This window comes from Taudactylus pleione, unplaced genomic scaffold (genome assembly GCF_031769625.1).
Source record: "Taudactylus pleione unplaced genomic scaffold, aTauple2 ptg000017l, whole genome shotgun sequence".
Classification (NCBI taxonomy): domain Eukaryota; kingdom Metazoa; phylum Chordata; class Amphibia; order Anura; family Myobatrachidae; genus Taudactylus; species Taudactylus pleione.
In genome coordinates, this window is record NW_028284419.1 from 10,563,416 (window position 1) to 10,582,500 (window position 19,085).

A 19,085-nucleotide genomic window follows, 5' to 3' on the forward strand; every position below is an offset into this window, starting at 1 on the left:
GGTCACGTGATACTAGTCACATGACCAAGTGACGTAAATATATAAAACAAACTGTACATAGTTGCCAAAATCAAGACATCCAAATGTAAAGATGATACTGTATGTACCTGATTTAGTTACATTAGTGTCATTAATTCAAACCAGTAGATTATGTACACATAAGGAAAATCAGCAAACACATAGCCATCATCATAAATGGCTAAGAATTATCATTATATGTTATAATTTTGTAAAGGGAGTCCGATGGTAAGTATATATATAGCTCTCTCTCCCAGTGGACTAGGCTACCTCAAATGAAGGATCAAATAATAATGACAAATAAATAAATAAATACAGTGGTGGCCAAAATTGCGGACACTTTTTGAAATTTGAATGTTTTTCAACTTCGAATGCTTATAAAAATGGTTACACTTCATGCAGTGCAATCATTCATATATAAAATGAAAGGAAATTTAATGCTGAATTCAACACAATAAACAGAGGTCAAATACTTGCATTCCAAGGGAAGTTATGCAGTTAAAACAACACTCATACCCCTTTCAGACAGAGAAAAGAACACGGTAATTTTCAAGCTCTAGCCGGGTCGACCCGGGTTTTTCTTCTGTCTGAGAAGGTCAACACGGGACCTAATTCCCGATACTTTGACCCAGGTATTTACCTGGGTTTTTCCCGGGTCTTACACGGGTTGGCAGCTGTCTGAAAGGTGCCGACCCGGGTTTTTCTACTCCGGGCATAGTAAGCAGCGCTTATTGGCTGAGATGGCGGTGCACGGGCTGCACTTTTCATGACCTCATCTCTGTGTGCATAAAAGCAGTCCATTTATTATGACACACTGTATATTGCAGGGTCAATCTGTGTTCTGTGTGAAAGGGGTCGACCCGGGAATTTCCCGGGAATTATGTGCCCTGTGAAAGGGGGTTAGGAGCTAATTCCCGGGTCCTTCCCGGGTTGAAAGATATGGGAAAAATCCAGGTTTTAGGGATTTTTCTGTCTGAAAGTGGTATTAGGGTGAAAATCTCTGTGTACTTATGATGTTACTGTCCTATCAGTATTTCGTTGGGTATCCTTTATTTTTCAAGACAGCAGCACAACGAAGTGGCATTGAGTCAACCAATGTTTGGAGCTCTTCCTTCTTTATTATGTGGTGTCATGAGACAATCATAGTCTCAATTAATTGTCTTTTATTGGATGGACTCCTCAGATGTACCAGTTTTTTCAAACGGAACCACAAATATTCTATGGGGTTCAGGTCTGGGCTGTCCCAGCACCTGTATGTCATTCTCCGTGAAGCACTGTTTGCATATCCGTGCAGTGTGGCAGGGAGTTGAATCCTGCTGGAAAAAAATGGGGCATTAACTGGAAAAAGATCCCTGATAGAAGGTAGAAGTTTTGGTTGTAGGATGGTGTCAATGTACTTTCTGCTGTTCAGTGTGCCATCTATGACATAAAGGCAGCCTACAGCATCTGCTGTCATACATGTCCAGATAATAACACTTGTAGGATTCTTTCTTGAATGCTATCTGGATGTACCTCTTCCCCGATGCGACGTCTCACATATTTTCTCCCATCACTACCACATATGGATATCTTAGTTTCGTCACTCCATATCACTTGTTTCCACTGACCTTCTGTCCATGCAATGTGTTCTTTTGCCCACTGTATTTGTTTCAGATGCTGCTTTTTATTCAGCAATGGCTTTTTTCGGAAAATCCTATCTTTTAGGCCAACCTCCGTTAGTCTTCTCCGTACCATTCTTGCACTGACAAAAACACCAGTTGCACTCTGTTCACTGCTAATGGCCGCAGATGACATACATCTGTCCCTGACACAAATTTGTTTTATTCTCCTATCATCAATAGCTGTTGTGCACTTTTTCCGGCCTTTTCCTTCTTTGTTTTGTATAGATTGTGTTTCCATATAGCGTAAACAAAACTTTCGTACTCCTGATGTTGTCACATTCCCACAAACTTCTCTTGCAATTGCTGCACATGAAAGACCAATTTCACGTAACGCCACAATCCTGGATCTCTTCCTGGGTGACCAGTCACCACTTTGTCTGGACGATATTGTTGTATTTAATTTTTACACCATCAATAGCACTAAACAACACACAAACATCCAACCGTAATTGCACATCAGTAACCAACTTTATTCTGCAAAATGAAACAGCCAAACTAACCTTTCCAAATCTTTGAACATGACCTTGCACCTGCTCAAAAACGACAGCTGATTGGTCCTCAGAACGACGATTCCGATTGGCTGGTAGAAGCTGTTAGATGTATCAAATGATACAGATGTCACAAGGATCACCTAAAGACTGAGTTTAATTCCATCGATTCGTTTAGACCATCAGGATGTAAAGAATTATATTTCAGCATCTAGTAAACCTCTCTGCTACATAATTTATTGAACCGATTTCCTCCCCTCGCTGTAGGGGGAATAATCTCAAGCCCAACAATCTTCAAACCACTAGGGTCACCATTGTGTACATTCTTAAAGTGACGTGGGACACTATGTAGAAGTTTTCCATTTGTAACAATACGACGGTGTTCTATAAACCTGATCCTCAGAGATCTAACTAGATCTAACTAGATATAGCAACCTCTCTGGTGTATCTGTCCGTATGTGAATACATGGTGCACCTAGATTTCCCACACCTATAAAATCTGTTTGGTCTCATCGATAGCCAACCCGTTTTACATGTAGTCTGGTCATTCTTCAAACCTTTCAAATGACTAGGTGCTAGGATGGTTTCAAGGGAAGAATATCTCTCAAGATATTATCTTGTCTTAACACTCTAAAGTTACGTACTATAATATCCCTAATTTCAGTTTCTCCAGTAGCAGCCACAAAAAAATTCACCTTTCCCAAAAGTGGTGATGCAGATAAGTCAAGTCAACATTTTGACATCTGGTCGGGTCTAAAAGAATTGCCCAACACCACTGACACCTCTACCGTAACTACATCTATTACAATTACCATCCAAAGACTGGTGGACGATTATTTTCAGGACACCGTACAAGTAGACGAGTCCCTTCGAATATTGGAAGAAAAAAAATTCAATTTGGAGACCCTTGTATAAACTGGCTTTGCATTACTTAAGCTGTCCACCCTCCAGTGTGTACTCAGAGAGAGTTTTCAGTACAGCTGAGAACCTTGTGAGCAAACGACGTAGGAGGCTACTTCCACAAAATGTAGAAAAAATTATGTTCATTAAAATGAACTGGAAATTTCATGAGGAAAACCTTTCCCGCCAATCACGTCACAGTACAGGTACTTCTGTAATGGTGGATTCCAGGGCGGATGAATTAATATTGTGTGAGGAATCGGATGATGTACACACTGATGAGGGTGAGGATGGCAATGATGGTGACAACTTGCCACTGTAGAGCTGTTGCCTTTAAGCGATTGGCAGCTTTTTTTGTGGGGGCCCAAACAAACCAAGCACTTCAGCACAATGTGGCAGTCCCTGTCGCTGAAATGCTTGGTTTGTTAAAGTTTGCATGTCCTTTTTAAAATCCAACATACAGTAAGGGTGGGTGGGAGGGCCGAAGGACAATTCTATCTTGCGCTACTGTTACAAGTCATCACGGCAACTTGTCTCCCAGTGCTTATTTACCTGTCTCCTATAGTCCTGCTCCAGCTCTGTATTTTGCTAGGAGATCTGGACGCCACAGGACTCCATGGTGCTGATTGGCTGCTTCCTCTATTTGTGTTCCCTGGACTGTTGTCGCCTCACCAGTTAAAGCATTCACTTGTGGAACCTTCGGCTTCAGTTACTGGATACCTCCTCTGACATCCAGCTTCTGTGTCCCCACCGGCTCTCCGCATTCAGTGCTGCCTGAGCTGCTCTGTAAAGAAGTGTGTGGTAGCTGGCTTCTCTCATGCCATCAGCTGTCCTGGTTACTGCTCACTGTGCACTCAGCCCAGCTGCAGCTACACAGGAAAAGATATCCGGCGACTGGCTCCCTCACTGCATCTGTTGACCACCAGCCTGAGATGCCAGGACCTGCTGTCAGCCCCCCATTTATTCAGTTCAGCCTCTGCTGAACAGGACTGTAGTCCGGCAGCTGGCTTTCCTCATTCTGCCAGCTGATCAATTACCACATGCACTGTGTTTCCCTGCCGGATCTCCGCTAATCAGCGCTGCCTCTACACCTTATAATTAGACTTCAGCTACAGACTCTAAACTCATAGCCAGCTGATCTCCTATCCTCTGGGACTGACTTTCAATTAACGGGTCACTAGCAGCACCTATGCAAACCACCGCATCACTGCCCCAAAAGGCTACTTAATTACCGGCTCAGTAGCTGCATCTATGTCAAACCGCCACATCGCTGCCCTGAAAGGCTACTTAATTGCCGGGTCAATAGCCCCACCTTTGGCAAACCGCCACACCACTGGCCTGCAAGGCTACTCAATTACCAGCTCACTAGCCGCATCTATGGCTTAACCGCCGCACCTTTGGCCCTCAAGGTAATTGAATTAAATGTCTCACTAGCCGCATCTACGGCTTAAACGCCACATCTCTGGCCCTCAAGGCCATTTAATTTACCGGCAAACTTGCTGCACCTACAGCTTAACTGCTGCACCTTTTGGTCCTCAAGGCCGTTCAACTAATTGGCTCACTAGCTGCATCTACGGCATTACTGCCGCATTGCCAGCCTACTAACCCATTGGACTGTATGGGCTCTAGCTGCATCTTCTGTTGGCCACCCTTCCTGGCCTTCAGATTCATTGAACTGTGGCCCTGATTCAGAGCCACTCGTAAGCGGCCGCTCGTTCGTTCCGAGCGATGTTCGCACATCTGCGCATGCGTATGGGTTTTAGTACGCATGCACGAACCAGTCAGTGCGGTCAGAAATTGTGTGCTTGCAATATAGCGAATGCCTGCTAATTTGAGTGACAGGATGAGGCGTTTCTGGGTGGTAACAGGGGAAGGTGCTTGAAAACGGGGAGTGGAGATCCGAACGCAGGCGTGCCAAACGGTAAAAATGGGCGTTTTAAGGGTGTGCATAATTAACAAAGCAGCGTCATTGACCACGTCACTTGGTTGTCTTTTAGCCTGAACTGCTCGCATGATTGCGGTAGGAAAATGCTGCCACAAGAATAGCGAGCAGTTCAGACGCCGTTCGATGTACTCGATTAATCTAATAAATAGCAGACATGACGTATGATGCGTATGATAAATATCCGGCCCCTTTTTCAGAACGACCGTCCGCAAATAGCGTTCGGCTCTGAATCAGGCCCTGTATACATTTGTTCTACTGTGTGAACTAAGCCTGCCTGTCAACTTACTTGCTAATTGTTTGTCCAGATTATCTGTTGGGACATTAAAACATCTTTCATTTTTTCCCTTAGTTCCTCGTGCCTTCGTCACAGCATCTTGGTCCTAGCACCAGCTAGAGGATTGTAACAGCTACCTTTCATTTCTGCCACTGCTGTGTGGCAATGTTTCATAGATGTGCTTTAAACTGTGGTGTCTGTGCTGCTGCTCTGTTGTTTAGTATCCAGCCAGCTCACTGCAGCCTTTGGCCAATAATGGTGAACACAATATTGTGAGCTGTGAGGTGGTCTAAGTTGACTGTAAGTGACTGGAAATTAATGTTATTGAAGTTAATGATACTCTAGGAATAAAAAATTGCCCAAATTATGTGATTTTAGCTTTTTTGTAAATTTTTGTAAAAAAATCCAATTCCAAATCCAAAACCACTCATGGCAGTTTGGCAAATCCAAATCCAAAGCCGGACGATGAATCAGAGCCAAATCCAAATACAGCAAAAATGGTTCAGCGCACATCTCTAGTTTTCATTAATCAAAAGACCTGAGGAAGATGCACACATCAGTCACACATTCTCTAACACACCAGCCAACCAGTCTCTCTCACATGCACACAGCAGTCACCCATTCTCTCTCTCACACACACACAAAGCAGTCACCCATACACACACACACACACACACACACACACACACACACACACACACACACACACACACACACACACACACACACACACACACACACACACACACACACACACACACACACACACACACACCAGTCACCCATTCACTCTCACATGCACACACACTAGTCACCCATTCTCTCACACACCAGCCACCCAATCTCTCTCACATGCACACAGCAACCACCCATTCTATCTCACACACAACAGTCATCCTTTCTCTCTCACATGCACACAGCAGTCACCATTCTATCTCACACACAACAGTCATCCTTTCTCTCTCCCATGCACACACACTAGTCACCCATTCTCTCACACACCAGCTACCCAATCTCTCTCACATGCACACAGCAGCCACCACTTCTATCTCACACACAACAGTCATCCTTTCTCTCTCACATGCACACAGCAGTCACCATTCTATCTCACACACAACAGTCATCCTTTCTCTCTCCCATGCACACACACTAGTCACCCATTCTCTCACATACCAGCTACCCAATCTCTCTCACATGCACACAGCAGCCACCCATTCTATCTCACACACAACAGTCATCCTTTCTCTCTCCCATGCACACCATCAGTCACCCATTCTCTCACACGCACACTGCAGTAACCCATTCTCCCTCACACGACACAGCAGTCACCCATTCTCTCTCACACACACAGCTGTCAGCCATTCTCTTTCACACACACACAGCAGTCACCCATTCTCTCTCACACACGCACACCAGTCACCCATTCTCTCTCACACACTGCAATCACCCATTCTCTAATCACATGCACACATATCAGTCACCCTTTCTCTCTCTCACCCAATGCAGTCACCCATTCTCTCTCACATGCACACACATCAGTCACCCATTCTCTCACACATGCACACACAGTAGTCACCCATTCTCTCACACACAGCAGTCACCCATTCTCTCTCACATGCACATAGCAGTCACCCATTCTCTCTCACATGCACATAGCAGTCATCCATTCTCTCTCCCATGCACACACATCAGACACCCATTCTCACACACACACAGCAGTCACCCATTCGCCGTTCACCGACATATCGCATTGGCTGTGCTGCACAGCCGATGGACAGATATGTCTGCAGACATATCTGTCCATCGACAAGTGTGTACGGGTGGTCTGCAGACCGCCTGTACACACACAGCTGCAGCTGCAAGGAGGGGTGTGGGTCCCCGGCTGCCGGGACCCAAGGGCACAAGCAGATGATGGCCCTTCAGTGTGTATGAACGGCCATCATCTGCAGTTATATCTGCTTATCACTGGATCTGCAGATATATCTTTCAGGCGTGTACCCACTTTAGTCAGACTCAGACACATCTGTTACTGACACACTGACTGTTTGTTAACAACTTATCAGCAGACCAGCCATCCCAGGGCCAGGAGGGTCTTGATTAACGACGATGACGGACTACCCGGGAGGAAAATGAAAGTGGCCAGCACCAATAATCCTTCCCCGGTGGCTCTTGTCCCCCTCTCCCCCACTGCGGTGTCCAGCCCCAGCACTGTTTGCATGCTGTGCTGCCATGTGGTGGCATGATGTTACATCGCTCCCTACAAGCAAGGGGCCCATTACAAGTGCTTTACAAGTGTAATGCAGCTGTGTCACAGTAACAGTCTGCCCGCGGCCCACCTCAGCTGCTGACTGCCTTGTTGTGGCTTACATAATAAATTAACACGCGCACAGCATCTATTCCCAGTACGGGGGGAAGCCCCTTAGTGACGTAAACTGGGCATGCCACTAGGCCATGCCCCTTCTCATATAGGCCATGCCCCTGTTTCGGGAACACGCGGATATCTCGACTTCATGTCTTCAGATGTTGGGAAGTATGTATATATGACTTACGTATATACAGTATAGTGTCAATTTTCCTATTTTTGTTTATTTACTGTATTGAGGCTCTTGACCCCAGAAGTGTAACAGAGCCAACAGGGAGAAGAAAGGAGGAGTGAGTAAGGGAGTGATGGTGAGTCAGCAGCAGGTCACATGACTTAGGTGGCTGAGGTGGACAGTTAAGCCATTTACAGAGGTAACAGACTGACTAACAGTCTGTGCTAGTGAAGTGCCACTCGTTGTGGTTATGTGTGATTACAGCATATAGTAAAGCTGGCGCTGAATGAGGGGAAGCCTGTGGCAGTGGAGAAGCATAAATGTTGCTGAGGTGATCAGCGGGGAGACTATCAAACAGCAGCACTATCTGAAATCGCCACTGAACTTAGTGGCAATGAAGTCTGACAACCGGGCAGTGGATTGTGCAACCAGACCCCTGGAGGAGTGGTAAGAGAGTGGGGCAGGTGACTGACTCTGGCCCTGATTCAGAGCTGGACACTCTGATAGAGCGCTCGCTCTGAATCAGGGCCGTCCTTCTGAATTTTTAGAGCGGCCTCCTGGCCGCTCATATAGCTGTGGGTGACCCATGGGAACGCCTCCGTCTGGGCAGGCACGCCCCCGGCACGCCCACCAAAGGGGGCGTGCTGTCACTCACCATCGCAGCCCGCCCCCTTTGTAGCGAGACCCATAGCGACGGCTTGCCCGTCGCTATCCGGGTCTCGCGCATGCGCACGATGGAGCCGCCTCCGTCGTGCGCATGCGCACTGGGCCAACATCGACCCGCTTGCGAGGGGGTCTGAATTGGGCCCTCTGTTCACAGAGCCTGTCTGCAGCCCAGGACCTGTGAAAAGAGTACAGAATCTATGTGAGCTTGTTTTTGACATTTAACCCTCCAGGTAGCTTTAGCACTTAGTAGGGGCATTTTAAGAGAGGAGGGGTCCAGTGTGCAGACTCAGTGTGGGTCCCCACCACTCTCTAGCAGTACTGCTGCAGTTGCAGTAGATTCTGTCTTAGTGCCAGAAAGTACTGCGCATGCGCTGGTCTCTGGGAAAATGGTGCCAAACGCTGGTTTCCCGGGGACAGCAGTGCTGTGCATGTGTGGGCCGCAGACATTTTTCCAGTGGTTTTTGTAGCTCTGCAGTGCCAGCCCGGTGCTGCAGAGCAACACTCTGGAAACAATGGACAAGTATAAAGACTATGGGCCTGATTCAGACCCACTCGCGAGCGGCTGTCCGCTCGCAAGTGGGTCGATGTTATGGACTGAGCATGCGCACGACGGAGGGAGCTCCGTCGTGCGCATGCGCCAGACGCGACGAGCGAAGGAAAGTCCTTCGCTCGTTGTGTCCGATCAAAGGGGGCGTGCTGTCAATGTTGATTGACAGCACGCCCCCTTTGGTGGGCGTGCCGGGGGCGTGCCTCCCTGATGGGGGCGTTCCCACGGGAACGCCTCCCGTCAAAAGCCGGCCCACTGACATCACTAGTGATGTCAGTGGGAGTGATTTTGGCTCTGATAGAGCCAAAATCACTCCGGACCTTGCGGTTGAAAACCTCAACCGCAGGCTCCGGCTCGCAAATTCGATGGTCGCGATGGTCTCAACCATCGCGACCATCACAATGCACGCTCGTATAGCCTGTGGGTGGTGACCCACAGCTATACGAGCGTCCAGGAGGATGCTCCATGAAAATGGAGCCCGGCCCTCATTCAGAGCGTGCGCTCTGCTCAGAGCGTATGGCTCTGAATGAGGGCCTATATGTTTGCATGGTGTACGGTGTGGGCCCCTCTGGACCCAGGGACCCATGTGCACTACACACCCTGCACGCATTATAGGTTGTTACGAAGAGCTCCTTGCTAGACCTGTCAGATGGTGTTTTCCAAATTATCCTAGAGTGAGTTTCAAATAAGAAAGCATTGCAGTCAGACCAGGGAGGACAGTAAGGTGGTGTATCCGATCTCACACAGTTAAGACAAGTAACCAGCCCTCACCAACCTTAGGAATAATCTCCATGTGTGAAAAATGGTATGTCACCCCTCACCACATTGAGGTAAATGAAAACTACGGTCACATTCAGACTAGGGGGTATATTTATTAAAGTGCGGGTTTTTAGAAGTGGATATGTTTCCCTTGGCAACCAATCATATTCTAGCTATTATCTTCTGGAAGGTGCTAGATAAATGTTAATTAGAATCTAATTGGTTGCTATGTTCAACATACATTCAGTGTCCACTTCTACAAACTTGCACTTTAGTAAATATACCCCTAATACTCTAAAGGGAGGACAGGATAAAAGCTATTTAGTGACTTGGGTGAACATTTATCATTAACCATTTACGGCATATTCCCAGAAAACACAAATTATGGGGGGATACTTGAAAATGTTAAGCATCCTCTGACCAATCCTCCACTGGGAACCTCTTTCTGTCATTGTACTACAGGTATTTATTTATCTCTCTCCCCGCCTCTCTCACCAGTCATGACACAGCTGATACTCTGCAATGCTTTGCAACAGAGTTAAGCTTTGAGTCCCGCGCTGGCAGCAGAAGCAGGTCATTTGTTCTTTCACTGTGCCATTGCACGGGACTCTCAATCCCAGTTAGATGCATAGCAGGACAGGGAAATTGAATATAATATGTAAAGGTTTAGATAAGAGATTGTTGTAATGATTGTAGCGAATGGACAGATAAAGAAGAAAAAAACTTCTCTGAATCAGGTACTAAGCGAATGAACTAATTAATTAAGTAAATCCTGCTGATGTTGTTTAATGTGATTTCAAACCCTATTTAAAGACTGGTTATGGATGGAGTACCCCTATCTTTAAAAAGCTCCCAGAGTAGGAGCAAAACACGTCATAGGGGCTCTACTGAGTGTGACAAGCTCTGATACCACTTTGCAACTATATTTTATCTATTTGCAATCACCACCTAGCTCCTGCCACGAGTGCTGGAAATTGCAGACTTGCTGTGCGTGTTGTCAGCTGTGATTCAGGACGTGGGGGAGAACAGCGGCCAGCTACAGTTGTAGCGAGGACACAAGACCGCTGCAAGCCTGTCTCTGCCGGCCAGGTATTACTCTTGCCTGAGCCGCTACCCCATACAACAACCAACTCTACTTCAGCAGCTGACGACGAGATATCAGGTGTGAGCGGGTGCAGCTGCAGCATCGACGAAAGACAGACACCGCTGTCGTATTGCGATACCAGCCAGGTGCGTGAAGTGTCTACCACCGCTACCACCACACAGCAGTGGTCAAACGGTGTGGGGTCATTATTAGATCAAGTGTACCTTACAAAAGGAGCGGGAGATCCATACCATTCACTCCGGCGCACTACACATCGCAGCAAACCACTGACACATATGTGCAACTACTAGGCATCCAGTATAGAGAAGTTACTGCCGTTAACATCACCATTCCATTTAATTCATTGTGTGACCAAGTGCTATTGTGGATTTCAAGCAATATACAACAATTAACATAGCACTTCTAGCAAATAACTTTTTGCACATCAATTACAGCTGTTAATCGGATGACTTTCCTAGATTTCCAACACAGCTGTTATATTGAGTGGTGAGCAACTAATAACAACTGTATCCAGTTAAAGACACACTTATTTCAGTGATTCAGAGCTGTCACATCCATTGCATTAATTTGCTAATTTTATTGTACTATTTATAGAGATTAATTATATACATATGTTTTATTTATTGTTATGTGTGTAATAAATGTTTTTTTGATTCAGAGAAGTTTGCAAGTGGATCAATCAGGTCAATTGATTTTTATTAGCAGCAGCGCAACCTATCCTTCCATTTTTGTAACAACCCCCAATGTTAACTATTTACTCCATAACAGCTAAGTTCCAGAGTTCCTGTAAACTGATTTATTTATTGATTATTGGAGTATTATATATGTAAACAATTATAATAATTGCTTTAATGTATTTTGTGAAACTGTTACTGTGACAGCCAGTACCAAAATTAGCTTAAGAATAGTCCCCTTAAATAAAAGTTTTGTTTGAAACAAACAGTATATGCAATTGCATTTAGAATAAACCTCCTTATCTCTCTGTAGTTCCAAGAGGATAAAGACCTGAAACAGTGCAGATCATTCCATTCCTACCTTGGTAAGATACAAGAACACCTACTGTACTCTTATTACCTAGTGCGGTAATACACACCCATGTGTAATACTTACCTCTCGCACAGCAGTAGCACAAATCCCTTGGAAAATGGCAGTGTCTATTCGGGAGATTTGTGCATGAGCAGTAGATAAGTCTCTGAGAATGAGGCTCCCTCATGGAGTCTGTACATGGGTGGTTTAAGAGAGAGGGGGCTCCATACAGAGTCTGCATATGGGCCCCCCTCTCTTAAACCGCTTTTGTTCATAATGTGACATGGACTAGGAGAAGGAGTACTGGTTCTGGGATTTCCTTCAACCTGCTACAGCACTGCCCATGCTTCCCCAGTGGATTTTGCAATACTGTAGGCCATGCTTTATTGTGCAGCATACAATATTTATAATACTGTATCTGCCACCTTTGCAGGTGCATACAGTGCACACACTTGCATTTGAGAAGGCACCAGTAAATAGTCTTCAGTAATACAAAGTATCATCCTATAACAACCCTAATGTATATGTGTATCTCATTATTTGTTATGAGCAGGAGGGGTTATTAAACAGAAGTGATACATAGCTAGAATCACGTGAAATGTCACAGAGATGGTTATATCAGTAAATCTTTATTCCATTTAGATGTCTTTTTTGGGGTGAAGTAAGTTTAATTTAATTTTTGTTTCCCTAATTAGTCATTAGGGGGGTGTCCAAATGGTTCTGAAAAAAGTACCCACATTTGTACCACAAAATATGGATTTTGCACTTCTTTTCTCCTGCCTTTTGCTGCAGAAACTTCTTTGCCTGTTTTTGCCTATGGAATTTACGCGTAGGCGAAACTCCGGGGAATTAAATATGGAGATACTTTGAAAACAGGCGAAAAGTGCAAATCTGAGAAAACTTTTTACCAAACGGCACTTTTCGCGGCTAATTGAATTTGACCCATAGAAGTAAGAGGGCCCTGCTCGCAAGCTTACAATCTTTAGAGAAAAAAGGCATTAATACACAAGGAAAGATACTACCTAATGCATATTGGTTTGAGCCAGAGGATGTGAAAGTGAAGACAGAGAAAATATGCAAAGTTATATGTTGACTGTATAGTGGGGAGTTATTTGGGTAGGATAGCTTCTGAAAGTTATGTGGGTGGTTCTGGAATTTGCTTGTCTGAAAAGATACATTTTCCAGGAATGTTTGAAGGTTTGGTGTTGAAATTCTTATTGTGTGTGGGAGGGCATTCCACCAAGTAGGTGCAGCCCGAAAAAAGTCGAGGGTAGTTCAATAAATAAGGTTATAAGACCTCTCACTTGTGTAATGTTCTATATTTCAATCTAATTTTACCACCATTCCAGGGTAGAGCAGGTAGACCACTGCTTCCCCTAATGGCCATTTAGACTGTGCTTCATATCAGTCATACTGTCCCAACATTAGTTGTAAGATGGCGGGCAAGTGGAAACATGGTAAAACATTCAGGTATGTAGTGATCAGATTTCTACATCTTAAGGGCACATGAGCAGCTGAAATTCATCGCCCACTTGTTGAGGTGTACGGTGATAACAGTCACAACTCTCAAATGGATAATGAATGCTACAGAAAAAAGGGTGGTATATGGTGCTCAGTCCTTAGATAAATGTCACTTAAAGTCTTAATCTTAAGTGAAGCACTCCCCAAGTATTCAAGGTGGCAGCTCCTTCTCCCATTCACTGAAGTTCCAACAGCTTTAATACTATAAAACAAAAAGTGGAAAAGGGCGCCTCCTAGTGCAATAACGTACAAAACACTGTACCTTTCACCAATATTAATCACCTATGTGGTGGAGGTGTACCTTAAGTAGTGGAATTCACCACAGTATAAATCACATGTACAATCACTGGCCATCCTCAATACTTCACCTTCTTATTCAATACAGGATCTCTCAAGTCACAAAAGCACCAGCTGTGACAATTTATGCAATCGACATCGTAAAATTATTTTCCGGAAGAAGAGATGATTCTCTTGAATGAATGCTAGCCTGTACTTCAGGATTTGCGAGACCCAGTACAGAGGCACAGAGTTTAACTTGCCAGCAGTATTCACCAGGGACCCCCGGAAGGAGGTTTGCTTAGCTGCATCCAATGTGCAGGTCGTGGCCTTCAGCTTAGGTTAACTAGTACAGGTGCTGGTGTACTTTGAATACAGTGGTGTATGCAGGAGGCATAGAATTGAAGTCGACAACCCAGCTCAGAACCACACAGACAATATGGTACCAGGAATCGGACAATATCAGATTAAGGAATGAAAAAGTAGATAAAATAAAAAAAATCTAACTCAAGAAAGGAAAAACATTACAAATAAAGGAGGGAATAGGACTGGAAAAAAAGGAGTGGAGAGAAGGTAGGGGGGGAGAGTTGGTGACTCATAATTAGAAATGGGATAAGTTTCCTAAAAGGAACAGTCTTTAGCAGAAAACAGTTAGATTAGAGATGACAGGGAAAAAATATCAGGGCTCAATCAGCGGATCTTAAATATGTACTAGAAGATTTGAATTCCAACAATGGGTGCCAGGTAGAGATAAACTCGTGATACTTCTCCGGGCCCATTTGAAGGTCTTCCATGGACATATCTCAATCTATATGGGCAAACCACTCCTTGAGCGTAGGAGGGGAAGTGGATCACCAGCACACCGGGATCACAGCTTTCATTGCACTATTAAAAAACTTTAACAGGGGCTTTTTATAGTTTGAAATAGGACCAGGGAATAAATTAAGAAGCCAAAAAGAGGAGTCAGAGGGAGTACCCTACAATACACTTAGTAATAGAAATCACCTGGTTCCAAGAGGGTCGTAAGAGAATGCAATCCCACCAAATATGCAGTGGGGAGCCTGTCACCATGTTACATCGCCAACATTTATACGACAGCCCAGGGTACATTTTTGCTAGCGTAAGAGGGCTTCTGTACCAATGGGACAAAACCTTGAATTGTGTCTCAAGCACAGAATAACTAACAAAACTAGCAAACATGTTTTGAAAAATGTTGTTCCAAATGCAATCCTCTAAATCAAGTTGTAGGTCTCGCTCCCAATCCTTAGTGTATTTGGGAAGGGTTAGGGTACATCTGCTCAATCAAAAGTGCATAACCCTTTGAGAGAAAATGCACTGGGCGCAAAGGTGCCAGGCACAAATCCTCAAAGGGAGTCAAAGATCTAGATCCCGCCGTGCGAACTTCATTCCTTTGTAGAAAGTGCTTCAATTGTAAATATATCCGATGGGGGAAGATCCCATTTAGCCTGTAGAGCAGAGAAAGAGAGCACACCTCCCCCCTCGATCAGCTGGCTAACTTGCTGCACTCCCTGACTCTTCAAATGCTGCGCCAGCAACACCCAGATTCTGGATATTTTTCAATGCCAAGCACAGTAATTGAATTGTTGAATTAGTATAACTATTACCTTTACTAACTGGTTATTTATACCATGTATTGTTTACAATTTTTAAATATTTAAGTGCAGTATTCTACATTTGTTTTATCTTGTGTATTAAATGTGTATTTCTTATTTATCACCCCATTCATCTCATTATCTTGTCATTAATCTGTAAACCATTTTCATTGTAAACCCCTTTTTTCCTAAAATAGAGCTCAATTAAGTTTTCTTATCATTTTATATTTCTTTATTGCACTTTGAAAACATAAAGAATAATAAAGATATGCGCCAACAAGGATATTTTGCACATAAACTCTTTACTATTTAATAGGCAGGCAGAAAAGACCTTCTACTTCTCTTATGCAGCATCCTATTAACAAACAAACTACCTACACTATATACATCCAATTAACCTGGAGTGCAACGTACCCGCATTTAACATTCTAAGTCTCTCCAGTAGCTTGGAGGAGCTGGGAGCTGGGATGGTAATTTGAGAGCTTGGTCAGAATTTTTTCTTATGTAGGAGTAATCACTGCATGCTTTAACAATGATGGAAAGCTACCACAAGAGAGCAAGAACAACATTTTAGATAAGGTTGGGATGAGCACAGAAAATAGAGCTCTACTTATTTGTGAGGGTATATAATCAAGAGGAGAGATAGTACAGTAGGAAGATGAAGTGTAAATACTTCATCCTCATTTGTGGGATCAAATGAAGAGAAGGTGTCAAAGTGTTCAGGGAAGCAAATGAGCAGGTAACTGGCTGAGAAAGAGCATATCATTTTATTTTGGATCTTATCAATCTCGTCATTGAAATAATAAGCAAGATATAATGCACTGATTCTAGAGTTTGTAAATACTGCATGTTTGTTTGGCAGTGTCTAGAGCCTTATGATAAGAGTGGTAGATAGCCTTGTATGTGATGAAGTCACTTGGATTATGAGATTTATGCCCCTGACATTCTGCTTTACTTAAGATATTGTGTAGCTGTCTTGTTAATTTAGAAAGCCATGGTTTACATCTATCAGTAGCTGGAGCCACTTTATCAAGAGCTATTTCTATTTTTTTAAGGTGTGATACAGAAATCTCAGGAGAAGTAACTGTAGATATTGGTGAAAGTAGTTGTTGCAGAGAAGTGGAAAGCTGTTGAAGATTAATAGCATTAATATTTCTGCATGTTTGAAGAGGCTTGGTAGACTTCAGTGACACTGAGCGTGAAGTAATAGAGGAGAGCTTGCAGGTAATATGGTTGTGATCTGAGAGAGGGAAAGGAATGTTAGTGAATTCAGAGACTGAGAATAGTCTGGTGAATACAAGATCAAGGCAGTGGCCTCCTTATGTGTAGAGGAGTCAGGGCCTGATTCAGACACGCTCGCAAGCGCACAGCGCTCGCAAGCGGGTCGATGGTGGGCCATTGCGCACGCATGGCGTGCGCGCTGTACGTGCGCAAGCCCCACAGCGAGTTAGAAATCACTCGCTCCGGGGCTCGCTACAAGATGGGGTGGCTGTCGATGTTGATCGACAGCTCGCCCTATTTTGTAGGCGGGGAGGGGGGGTGGCTGCACAAATGGAGACATTCCCGAAGGAATGCCTGCCATTTGTGGGTGGCCCTACTGACATCACTAGTGATGTCAGTAGTGGACTTCCTGCTCTATTAGAGCAGGAAGTCCACTCGGGCTTGCGGGAGCCAAGACCCTCCCGCAGGGTCTCGCCGCAAGCCCAATGGTCGCGATAATCGCGACCATCGCCAGGCCGCATGCACACGCTGTGGGTGGTCACTAACAGCTGTGCAAGGGGCCTGGAGGCCGGGCAAAAAAAAAAATAGGGACGCCCTGATTCAGAGCGAGCACACGCAAATAGTGTGTGCCTCTCAATCAGGGCCTCACTCCACTGGGAGAGGTTGAGGGAGGAGGTTAGAGTGAGTAGTTTGGAGGCACAAGGAGACTGTAGACTATCAATAAGGTTATTGAAATCACCCATGCACCAGAGATCCCATTGTAACCCCTCAATGCTGACAGCCACCACAGCGCCGACGTGCTGACATTGCTGCAAATTTGCGGTTTTAAGTGCACAATCAGTTTGTAATACAGAGACCTCTCTCTTAAACAGAGCCCACTGCTAGTTTCTAAAGTCATGAAATCACTATGGTGTCTAACAGGGCTATTCTGCAAGTATGCGGCAGGTGTTTTGAAGAATAGAATTATAGCGGCAGGTGCACAAATGCAGAATATTTAAAAACTTACTTTAGGGACATCAAAATATGCTAGTACCCATTTTCATGTACCCCAAATTTGATGGGACCACTTAAAAAAACGAAAAAAATAACCTAAGTGCTCTTCTGCATCACTTCTTCAATGTCGGGAAAAAAACACCTGCTGCGGCTATTTAAATCTCCGACTTTCAATTAAAGGCTACAACAGGGGTACCCATAGTGTTCCCCCATGTTTTTACAACTTTAGGGGGGTCTTATAATTATTTTAAGGAAAAATTCATAACTTTACGCAAATCCAACTTCGGAGTTTCCCGTTTTCGTTAATTTTATATTGAATACGGGGATAAGCGGGAGCGTGCACCAGACTTAACGCAGAAAAAAACTGCAATATGAAACGTTAACTTCGGCAGTGAAGTTAACGTTTCATATTGAATACCCCTGCAAGTCTGGGACCCTGCTGACAATGCCGCAAGTGTGCAAATTCAACCTCAGTCAGTATGTAATACAGACATCCCACTTTTGCTGAGTGTGACTCCCGACCCACTGGGCATGTGCAGTGCTATGATCTTACATACACCATGGCATAGCATGAACTGGCATATGGCGCGCCTCCGCTGGGCATGCGCCAGAGATCCCATTGTAACCCCTTGGAGCTGACAGCCACCACAGCGCTGATGTGTCGACATTGCCACAAATTTGCAGATTTAAACGCACAGTTTATAATACAGAGACTTTTCTCTTAAACAGAGCCCACTACTAAAGTCATGAAATCACTAGTCTGGGACAGCGCCGACATTGACGCAAGTGTTCAGTTTCAAACACACAGTCAGTATGTAATACAGTGCTGTGCATGCCTGTGAAATATTTTTATACAAAAGTACAGGACTCACACACTTAATGATTTAAAACTTTATTAGACATTTTTCTACAGCCCTGATTCCATGAGGAAAATGCTGTACTACAGTATATTGTACAGAATCACTGCTTCTGTCAGCCTATCATTGGGCGGTGATAAAGAAAATGCATTGGAAATCAGACGCATGCGCTGTGTAGTATAGAAAAAGTGACACCTGGTGGAGAAAAAGTTGTATTACACATTATGACTTTTTTTTCAGTGCTAAGCTACGTTCCCTTATGAAACTTTGTGTGGCATGACTCATGGCATAGTGGACCTCATTCAGAGTCAGTCGTAGTGGCCACACAGTCGTACGCCACCGATGCTCGCTAAACTACGCATGCGTAAAGTTCGCAATGCGCGTGCGCAAACGAGCTGCTACGATCAGAAATTTCTCTCTCCTTGAACACAGCCAGGTCGGTAGTTTGAGTGACAGATTGAGGCGTTTGTGGGTGGTAACAGGGGAAGGTGCTTAAAAACGGGGGAGTGGAGATCCGAACGCAGGCATGCCTAATTATGCGGACGGCGTTTTATGGGAGTGCATACGGTTTATGGGAGTGCATAATTAACAAAGTAGCATCATGCCACATGTGAAATGGGAGGTTTTTACACTGACATGATCGTAGAGCTTAAGAGAGGGTATGGTCAACCTTAAGCTCTA

At 44.6% G+C, this 19,085-nt stretch overlaps 1 long non-coding RNA gene across 4 annotated transcripts in view; it reads left to right on the forward strand.

Annotated features, from left to right (window-relative positions):
- The first annotated feature begins 10,536 nt into the window (after positions 1 to 10,536).
- The window catches only part of LOC148540800 (uncharacterized), a 176,137-nt gene continuing 167,588 nt past the window's right edge, over positions 10,537 to 19,085 (forward strand). For 3 of the 4 annotated variants that reach the window (XR_015880179.1, XR_015880181.1, XR_015880178.1), the window contains exons 1-2: positions 10,537 to 11,022; positions 11,885 to 11,936. This is a non-coding gene — a long non-coding RNA (uncharacterized LOC148540800). Of the gene's footprint in view, positions 11,023 to 11,884; positions 11,937 to 13,829; positions 15,526 to 19,085 lie in introns of those variants that run through there. The other variant, XR_015880177.1, reaches the window with a different exon arrangement.